Below are 11,297 nucleotides of genomic sequence, written 5' to 3'. Positions count from 1 at the left end.
GCTCTCCGTTAAAGCCACATACCTGTTTATTCACAGATTCTTCATCCTGGTAACTATATAGTTTTGATATCTGCTGGTATAATGAGCTTTACATCTAATCAAAATGTAGCTAGTTAATCTCAGGTGATTTTTGAGTATTGCACCAGGAACATACATTGCTAGATAGTTCGTATTGTAGTGCAAAATGTTCATAGCTGGGTAAAACTGATGATAACTTTCCTCCTCCAGAAGCATGTATATCAGCACTCACCATTTTGATCTCTGTAAGTTACCTTCCACATCATTGCCAGCTTCATTTCTCCAAATTATTCAATGATTCAAGTATGTGATAACTTCAAGAATAGACTCAAGTACAGAAACCATCTGGTGTATCTTTTAAAAATACTTATAGAATTTAAATAATGTGCATTTATCTCAGTATAAATTTATCTTTTTATTTGTATATTCTAATTCTCTTTAATATATATATTCAAATTTAATGTCTATGAAATATTATAAATTTAAATATAAAAGGTAATGTACAAAAATTTATATATATTTTTTTCTTTTTTTTGATTTTTCGAGACAGGTTTCTCTGTGTAGCCCTGGATGTCCTAGAACTCACTCTGTAGACCAGGCTGGCCTCGAACTCAGAAATCTGCCTGCCTCTGCCTCCCAAGTGCTGGGATTAAAGGCGTGCGCCACCACCACCCGGCAAAAATTTATATTTTTAAATCTAAATCCTCATGTGGAGATACATATATGAATGTATTTATATTACATTCTAGAATAAGAGTAGGACAAAAACAATTTATGACATAGCTAGTCAAAATATTTTACAATTTTAAAATGTAAACATATTTGTATATCTTAATATTGGGGCTTAGTATTTTGCTTTATAGAGATGGACCATGTTATAATTAATAATTTGTTCTGAGCTTTAAAAGTTAATATTAAGATTTTTCTCCCACCTCCCTGATCACCTTCATCAGACTTGAGGATCCAGAATCATACATGTTAGCTTCCATTCCTTCATCAATCCCCACTACTTGCTGAGTCCTTTGGCAAACCAAACCGCCCTGAGCAGCCTGTTATGTACTGTAGACATACATTCCTCTGCCACCTCTCTTCCCATCTTCATCAGACCTGCAGATTCTCAGCCATACAGGTAATTTTCCCATTTTCCCATCCATCTTCCCTCTTTATTGAATCTTCGTGGGCATGTCAAGCTGTCTTAAACAGACTGTTATCTTATTTGGAACTCCATTCTCCCACCAACTCTCTGCCTACCATCACTAGACCTGTGGCTCCTGAACCACAAAGACTTATAGACCCTGAACCATACAGACCTGCTGATTTGAAACCATACAGCCCATAAGAGGTCTCCTACTCCAGGAACATTGAAGATAAGACCCCTCCCAATACTTACTACAATAGGAACATCCAAGACCAAGGCCGTCAAGATGACTAAGCACCCTTAAAGAATAAAATCAACAAAAGCCAGGGTACTATGACACTTTCAGTTTACAACTAACCCACTATTAACAGTCCTACATGTGGAAACACAACCAAAACACAAGAAAATAACCTTAAATCTAATCTTTAAAAGATGATAGAGGCTTTTAAACATTAGATAAATAAATCACTTTTAAAGCATTGCAGGAAAATCAAATTGGAAGACATCTTTAAAGAAGAAACAAATAAAATTGTACATGAAAGTACAATTAAACAGAGGAAGGAAACAAATAAAAGTGTGCAAGAGTTGAAAGTGGAAATAGAAACAACAACAATAACAATAACAAAACAAACAAACCAGACCAAAAAACAAAAACAAGAAAACAAAACAAAAACAAAGCAAACTGAAGGAAACCCCGGAGATGGAAAACCTAGAGAAGAAAACAGGAAAAACAGATAAAAGCATCGTGAACTTTAAATAGGAGATGGAAGAAAGAATTCAGGGGAAGAAGATACAATAGAAGAAATTGATACAACAGTCAAGAAATGTTATATTTAAATTTTTCCTGACACACAAAAATCTAGGAAATCTGGGATACCATGAAAGACCTAACCTAACAAGCTAGTAGAAAAAATTGAAGAATCTCAGCTCCAAGGCCCAGAAAATATTTTCAACATAACTATAGAAGAAAAGTTTCATAATCTCAGAAAGAGATGCCTATAAACATTTAAGAAGCTTATAGAACATCAATTAGACTAGATGAGAAAAGAAAATCCTCCCACCATATGATAGTCAAAACCCAAAATGTACAGAACAAAAATAGTATAATAAAAGAGGCAAGGGAAAAAGGTCAGTTAACATACAAATTCAGATCTATCAGAATTATACCAGAATTTTCAAAAGGGACCTTAAAAGCTATAAGGGCCTGAAAAAATATGTTGCAACCTCTCAGAAACCACAGATGCCAACATATACTACTATAAGCAGCAAAACTCTACATTAGCATAGATGGAGAAAACAAGATACTTCAAGGTAAATCCAAATTTACTCAATATCCTCAAATAAAATACTAAAGTCCAACCCAAAAAGGATAATCACATCCAAGAAAACACAGGAAATAAGTAATTCCATACCAGCAAAAAAAAAAAAAAAGGAAGCACACACACACACATACACACATATATATACACACACATATTAATTATACCATCAAAATAAAAGAAATTAAGAATCACTGGTAATTAATATCTTTCAATATCAGTGGAATCAATTCCTCAATAAAAAGACTTAGGCTAACAGAAAGGATTAGAACAGAAAGATCATCATTCTGCTGCATGCAAGAAACCAGCATCAACAATAAATGTAGGCATTATCTCAATATGGGGTTAGCAAAAATTTTCAAGCAAATAGACCCAAGAAGCAGGGTAGAGAATGTAATATAATATCTAATAAAATAGACATTCAACCAAAATTAAACAAAAGGAACTGGGAAAGTCTGACAGAACCTGACAAATACAGAGGCAGTTGCTCACAGCCAGCCATTGGACTAAACATGGGATCCCCAATAGAGGAGATAGAGAAAGGACTGAAGGAGCTAAAAGGGTTTGCAAACCCATAGGAAGAACAACAGTATCAACCAACCAGACTCCACAGAAATCCCAGGGACTAAACTGTCAACCAAAGAGTACACATGGAGGGACCCATAGATCCAGCTGCACATGTAGCAGAGGATGGCCTTGTCAGACATCAATGGGAGGAGAGGCTCTTGGTGCTGGAAAGGCTTGATGTCCCAGTGTAGGGGAATGCTTGGGCAGGGAGGAAGGAATGGGTGGGTGGGTGAGTGGGTAAGCACCCTCATAGAAGCAGGGGGGAAGAGAGGTAGGATAGGGGTTTCTAGGGGTATAAATGAGGAAGGGGATAACATTTGAAATGTAATTAAATAAAATATCCAATGAGACAAAATAATAATAATAAAAAAAACAGATACATTAAATCTGGAAAAAGAGAAAGTATAGAAAAGCTTTGAAAGCATTACATAGGCAACAACTCCTGAACAGAACACCAATAATGCAGACACTAAGATAGAGAATTAACAAATAGAACATCATGAAAACTGAAAATCTTCTGAATGGCAAAGGACATGGTCACTCAGACAAAAGAGCTGCCTACAGAACACAAAAAGATTTTCAATAGTTCCACATCTGAAAGAGGGCTAATATCCAAAACATGCAAAGCATTCAAGAGCTGGGTAATGGTAGCGCAAGCCTTTAATCAGTTGGGAGGCAGAGGCAGGCAGATTTCTGAGTTTGATACCAACCTGGTCTACAGAGTGAGTTCCAGGACAGCCAGGGCTACACAGAGAAACCCTGTCTTGAAAACAAGCAAACAAACAAACAAAACAAAAAACAAAACAAATAAACAAAAACACAAAACCAAAAAAGAAAGGAAGAAAGAAAAAAAAGAAGTTAGACATTAACAAATAACTCAGTTTTAAATCTCAACAAAGAAATCTCAAGAAACACTTAAAGAAATGTGCAACATCCTTAGCAATCAGGGGAATGCCAATCAAAGCAATTCTTGAGATTTCACTTGTACCTGTCAGAATGGTTAAGATTAACAAAAAAGTGACAGATCATGTTGGTTAGAATGTGGAACATAGGTAAACACTCTTCCATTTCCACTGCAGGTGGGAGTGCATATTTGTACAGTCACTTAAGAAACCAATATGACAGGTCCTCAGAAGATTGAAATTCCTTCCTCAAGGGCCAACTATACCACTCATGGGAATATTTGCAAAAGATTCTCCATCCTAGTAGAGGAACACATGTTCAACTATGGTCATAGAAGCATTTTTCATAATAGTCAGAACATGGAAATGACTTAGATGTCCCTGTACTGAAAAATGAATGAAGAAAATTTTGTACAGTAAAAAATTGAAGTGGAGTGCAATGCAGGAATTAATATGAGTACTGAAATCATACATTTAGGAAGAAAAAAAACCCCACTATACAACAAATCAATGAAACCAAGAACTTGTTCTTTGAGAAAACCCACAAAATAGACAAACCATTAGACAAACTAATCATAAAGTGGAGAAATGATATTCACATAAACAAATAAATGGAACCAGAAATTAAAAGGGAGATATAACAACAAACACTGAAGAAATTAAAAGAATCATTAGGTCTTACTTCAAAAACATGTACTTCACAAAATTGGAAAATCTTAAACAGAGAGGTAAGACATACCAAATTTATAGAAAGATCAGGTAAACTACTCATATAGCCCTATAACCACCAATGAAATAGAAGCAGTCATTAAAAGTCTACCAACAGTGAAAAACAAAACAAAACAACAACAACAACAACAACAACAAAAAAAACTAAGGCCAGGTGATTTTAAAGCAGAATTTTACAGACTTTCCAAGAAGAGCTAATTCCAATACTTCCCTAGCCATTCCACAAAATACATACAGAGGGGACACTGCCAAACTCATTCTATGAAGCCACATTCACCTGATTCCAAATCAAACAAAGTGAGCTTCAGTCCAATCTCTTCTTGAACAACAATGCAAAATACTCAATAAAATACTCAAGAAAATCATACATTTAGGAAGAAAAAACACTATACAATGAATCAATGAAACCAAGAGCTGGATCTTTGAGAAAATCTAGAAGATAGACAAACCCTTAGACAAACTAATCACAAAATGGAGAAATGATATCCAGATAAACAAATAAATAAAACCAGAAATTAAAAAGAAGACATAACAAAAACTGAGGAAATTGAAAGAATCATTAGGTCTTTCTTCAAAAACAAGTACTTCACAAAATTGGAAAATCTTAAACAGAGAGATACAACATACCAGGAACACATTAAAAACATCATTGATCATAATTAAGTAGGCTTCATCTCAGGGATGCCTGGATGTTCCCTGAACATATGAACATATGAAAATTGATCAACATAAACCACCATATATGACCTTCAACAGAGGAATGGATACAGAAAATGTGGTACATTTATACAATGAAATATTACTCAGCTAATAAAATCAATGACTTCATGAAATTCTTTGGCAAATGAATGGAACTAGAAAATATTATCCTGAATGAGGTAACCCAGTCGCAAAAAACACACATAGTGTGCCCTCACTGATAAGTAGATATTTGCCTAAGAGTTTGGAACACCCAAGATAGAATTTACAGACAATATGGAGCTCAAAGTGTGGATACTCCAGTGCTTCTTAGAATGCGGAACAAATACTCACAGGAGGAAATATGGAAATTAAGTATGGAGCAGAGACTGAAGAAAGGCCTTCCAGAGACTATCTCACCTGGGAATCCATCCCATATACAGTAAGAGTCGCCAAACCTAGACCGTATTGCAGATGCCTGGAATATATTATGGCTGTCCTCTGAAAGGCTCTACCCAGGAACTGACTCAGACAGATGCAGACACCCACAGCCATACATTGGACAGAACTTGGGGGCTCTTGTGGAAGAATGGGGGGGTGGATTGCATGTTAAGACCTACACAGAAAGACCAATAGAATCAACTAGCCTAGACACTTGGGGTTCTTAGAGAGTGAACCAACAACCAATCAGCATACACATGCTGGACCTAGGCCTCCCCACACATATGTAGCAGTTGTATATTTTGATCTTCTTGTGGGTCCTGAACAACTGGAGTAAAGGCTAACCCTGAGCTGTTGCCTGTTTGTGGTATATGTTCTTCTACCTGAACTGTCTTGTCAGGTCTCAGCTGGATAAGATGTGTCTAGCCCCACAGAACTTGATGTGCCATGGTAGAAGGATACCCAGGTTGCTCTTAACCCTCTAATAGAAGGGGAGGGTCAGAAAGAAGGATTGTGGGCCAGTGATGTAAAGTGAAAAATAAAAATAATTAACTAAAAGAGAAATTAGTATTAAAAAGGGCTTATACTTTACTCTTTATTAAAATATAGGTCAGAATATTATCAGTTCTATATCATAGATTACTAAACTTAGACATTACATTATTGAATATGAAACATAATTTGATAGCATTGTTGTATGAGCTGGGTGTTTGCAATTTAAAAAGTTTATTATTTTAAGAATTAGAAGGAGTAAAGGTTTCAACAAACCTCTGCTTTAAGTACAAGTTTGGGGTTGCCATCTAAAAACACATAAATGATTCTAAGTATAGGTATTTTATTACCACTTGGCTTCACTGAAAATTTCATGAACACTATAATAACTAAATTGTATCACACTATTACCCAGCTCTAGAAATATATAAAGATGGAAGCATATAAATACTCATGTAAAACACCAACAGAGTTAAGCCATCTTAATAATGTTTCCTGTGGTGTATCACCCGTAAGTAGTCAGTAACGTTACTACAGCACATTCAAAATCAATCAACAAAATCTTAACTGAAGCCTGCTGGTTCTTTTATAAATCCTTCCAATAAAATGACTCTTTGGATAAAAAGAAAAGAGAAAAAAATGGTAAGTTGTAAAGCTTTCAAAGATGTGGCAACTTTAGTTAATTTTTACAAAGTTTTCACTGATGCTCATTTTAAAAAGAAATCATTTTTCTGAACTAGCTAAATTGGCATTTGTCTTAGCTATTACACTTTTTCAAACCTTAATCTTGTGTCTAGACGTGGATGTGTGATTTATCTGGAAGTGTCCATACATCTCTCCATGTTGCCTTATGTCTTGTAGTTCTAACACATAGAATGGACTTAAGTAAACTATGCCTAAAGTACAAAAATCAATAGCCTTTTATTGCAAAGGTTTCCTTTGCTGCAGAACCAATGGTGAAGCAGTATGGATCTTTACTAACATAGAAACTGAAGTTAGCAACAGGAGTGAAACTTACCTTTAATGCTTACTTTCTTACCTGAGTTACAGAAGTTTATGAACATTTCAGCCTCTAATTTTTTTAAAAAAAATTTGCATTTGTTAAAGATATCATTTCACATGAAAGAATAGAACAAACAATGTTAGAAACATGTAGGTAAGGAGCAGACACTATAAAATGGTTAGGGTATAATGATGGAATGGTTGAAAGTGTTTTAAATTAAAACTAAATAATCAAATACTAGGTTATTGTGAGAACTAAATGTTTGGAATGTGTTAATGAGAAAGTGGTTTACTTAGAAACAGCACATATTGACATCTAAAATAAAAATGCTTATCATTAGATTTTAAAAAGGATTTTACTCAATAAAATGAACAGTATTATTATACAGGTTATTAATTTCATACACAGTTACACCCAAAATAAGATAAAATGTGCTCAAATAATTGCTCATAAGTATCTTTAGAAACTAAATAAACGAAATAAATTCATGGTATTATCTCATAAATGGTAAAGAAATGTGGTACATCCACAAACTTGGATAATATTTACTAATTAACACTGTGATAAAAGAAAAATAATGGTCTGTAGCCAGGCCTAATGGCACATTCTTTTAGGACCAACTACTGCAAACATTGGATCACAAGGAAAACTTCATCCCAAGAGTTGGAAATGAGCTTAGGCAATGTAGCAACAACATGAATTAAAAGTCAAGCAAATGCTATCAGATCAGAAACCTAATTATCTTTAAAAATCATATTAGATAATGAAAAAGAAGTTACTTTGTATTTCTAAACAGAAGTGTGTGTCTTTCTCTACCCCCTCTTCTTGTGCTTTCTCATCAAACACCCACCTTTCATCTCACATATGACTCTTTGCCCCATTCTTTTACTTGGCATGTTTTTTCCACTCCCATGGATGTGCTAGTTTTATGACAGCTTGATAAAAGCAGAGTAATTTTGGAATAGGGAACCTTACGTAAGAAAATGTCCCCATCAGTTGGCCCATTACTAAGTCATTGGTACATTTTATTACTTGATTAATGTAAGAGTGCTAAGAACACTGTGAGTAACACCTATTCTGCAGAGATGTTTTTGAGTGTTAGAAGAAAGCATGTTTCACAAGAGACAGGGGGAAAGACAGTAAGTAAGCAGTACTTCTTTATACCCTGTACATCAGCTCTGCCCAGGTACTTGCCCTCTGAGTTCCTTCCCATATTTCCCACAGTGACAGACAACACTCTGGAACTATAAGCTCAAATAAACACCTTCTTCCGCGTGTTATATTTGGTCATGGTATTTTATCACGGTAAAATAAATCACAATTATGATAGTATCTTATCTTGATAAACATAACTTTTCAACTTAGGAAATAAAAAAAAAGTCAATTAAAAGCAATCAGATGGGAGATAAATATGAAAATAGAAGTGGAGAGTAGTGACTTAGGCAATGGGAAAATGAGAGAAATAATTTAGTAGTTGTTTGACATTATTAAAATATTCAAAATAATTTTAGCTTGCATACAAAGTGGTAGAATGCCCAGACAAAATACTGGACAAAGTATAAAATTAGATTTCAAAACTGTGGAGGGTTACTGAAAATTTACCTTCCAATTGCAAAGTAAAACTATAGAAGAAGAAAAATAGACTCTCTATGATGGGGGTTTTGGGATGATCTGGGAGCTGCCATTCTTAATGAGTGGGAGTAACTATAGCCATGTTTAGGAGGTCAAGCCTAGATTTATCAGCTTCATAGTTCCAGTAACAGACATTTGAAAGGAGAACAAGAATTGTTTATGATATCAATATATGGGTTCTGTAGAAAACCTTGTCATTATTTGCCTGGAAAACCAGGAAGACACAATATTCACAATATCAGAAGACCATCTATAGATTCTAATAGAAATATATTCTTTGGAAGCTAACAGCAAGTGCTGTAGAATTATATGCTGAAAGTTATCTAACAGAATGCTTTGAAGCTTTGGAAAAATGTTCCTCAAAACTACTCAGTGTTCATCTAGGTAGAAACTTGTCAGAGGATGGATGTGCAGAAGAACATAGAAACAGGAGCCAATCTCAGGGAAGACAGTCAAAAGCCTGAGACAGCATTTGAAAATGGAGTCCAGAGGACTACCAGTACATACGATCATCATCTATACCCTAATTCATAAAGCATGGTCTCATGGCTGGATCAGGATCATGTTACTCAGCATCAAAATCACACAGAACTACTCAAATGCAAGAACAGCAATCGAATCAGTATTTGCAGCCAAACATAAACAATTAGCAACATCAAGAAAAGGAATTAAGAAAATATTATGAGCAATTGTATATCAAATGGCTATATGCTATACTATTTGGCATAATTCTATAAATGTGCAAGATACTGACTTCCATTCTAGAATAGAAAAACTGAATAATTCTTCAGTAAGTAAAGAATTGGAAATACATGGTAATTCTTGCTCCGCAATAACAACAAAAAAAACCAGGCCTCAGTGATTTTAAGGAATTTACCTCTAAATGATATCAATATTAGAAAAATCTAATGTCCATTTTTCATATATACTTTTAGATGAGGAAAAGAAAAATGAGGCAGAAATAGGAAGGTGAGAATATTTTATGTCTCATTCTATCAGGGAAGTAGTACACCAAACTCAGAAAATACACTAACATTTATCAAAAGAGAAATACATAATGGAATAAACTGAAATGATAGTACTTTCTGGAAACAAAAAGTTACAAGACTGATTTGAATAGAGTACAAGTCATGTAAGTAATAAATGTTGTCACTTTTCTACAGACTGTTCAAGAACGTAAAGAAAGAGACTTTAAAAACTACTGACCCAGCTGAGACTGAGGCAGGGGGATCATTATAAGTTTGAGATATGCTTGGACAGCATAGGGTGTTCTAGACCAGCTTAGGCTAGAAAGTGAGATTCTGTCTCAACAGAAACAGAGAGACTGCTTATCTGTTTAGGGATATTTAGGGATAAATATTGGTAAGATGGCAAATTTGCTTACTTGATACTAAAGTTGATATATTTCCCCAAAATCTCATCAAAGTATTTAAGAAATATTAAAAATATAATTCTATATTTATTGTAAATATAATTTTATCTGAATATCCTGAAAATCATTGTATAATAGATATATTTTTGGAATGAGGAGAATAAATTGTATATCTATCCTGATTTAAGACTTGCTATAAAGCTAAAGCACTGAACACATAATGCTGTTTGCTAGAGAAAAAAAACACATATATCTATGGATCAGAATGAAGAAATTAGAGATGGAATCAGTGCAAAAAATAATTCATCCGTAACAAGATCAGTTAATCCAGAGGAAAAAAAAACAGAGTTTATAACACATAAAAGTCTGGAAAGCCATGTTCTACATATGTGAGAACATCTATATGTCTCACAAAATAACTAAAGATGTATTTTTTAATATATTTTATTTTTGTGTATGAGTACACTGTAGCTATGTTCAGACACACCAGAAGAGGGCATTAGACCCCATTATAGATGTTTGTGAGCCACGATGTGGTTGCTAGTAATTGAACTCAGGACCTCTGGAAGAGCAGTCAATGCTCTTAACTACTGAGCCATCTTAACAACCCCTCTAAAACTGTATTAATAAGTTCATTACATAAGCAAAGAAGCAGAATATTTCTAGACAAAAAAAGAATGGGTACTGTATTTACTAATAGTTTTTTATGTAAAACACTAAATACACTGTGAATAAAAGGAGTGCCTTTAATTGTGCCTTTAATTTCATTAACGACCTCTCTACTACAAGACACATATTACTAGGGGAATGTAAAAATAAGTTGCATACTTGGAAAATAATTTAAAATATAATGATTCATAATGTGAGCTGGAGATATGCAAAGACATTTCAAAGACAAAAATAAGCATTTTTTTTGAAAGATATGTTCTTAAAACATATGTAGACCGTGTTTGTTCTTTTGTGATTGGGTTACCTCACTCAGGATGATATTCTCCAGATCCATCCA

At 34.3% G+C, this 11,297-nt stretch overlaps 1 long non-coding RNA gene across 2 annotated transcripts in view; it reads left to right on the top strand.

The window, feature by feature from the left end:
- Nucleotides 1-5,743: 5,743 nt before the first annotated feature.
- Nucleotides 5,744-11,297, top strand: part of LOC116070472 — a 30,168-nt gene continuing 24,614 nt past the window's right edge. For both annotated transcript variants that reach the window (XR_004110412.1, XR_004110413.1), the window contains exon 1: nucleotides 5,744-5,793. This is a non-coding gene — a long non-coding RNA (uncharacterized LOC116070472). The remainder of the gene's footprint in view (nucleotides 5,794-11,297) is intronic.

Source organism: Mastomys coucha, unplaced genomic scaffold, assembly GCF_008632895.1.
Source record: "Mastomys coucha isolate ucsf_1 unplaced genomic scaffold, UCSF_Mcou_1 pScaffold22, whole genome shotgun sequence".
Lineage (NCBI taxonomy): Eukaryota > Metazoa > Chordata > Mammalia > Rodentia > Muridae > Mastomys > Mastomys coucha.
This window is presented reverse-complemented; position numbering and strand designations above follow the sequence as displayed.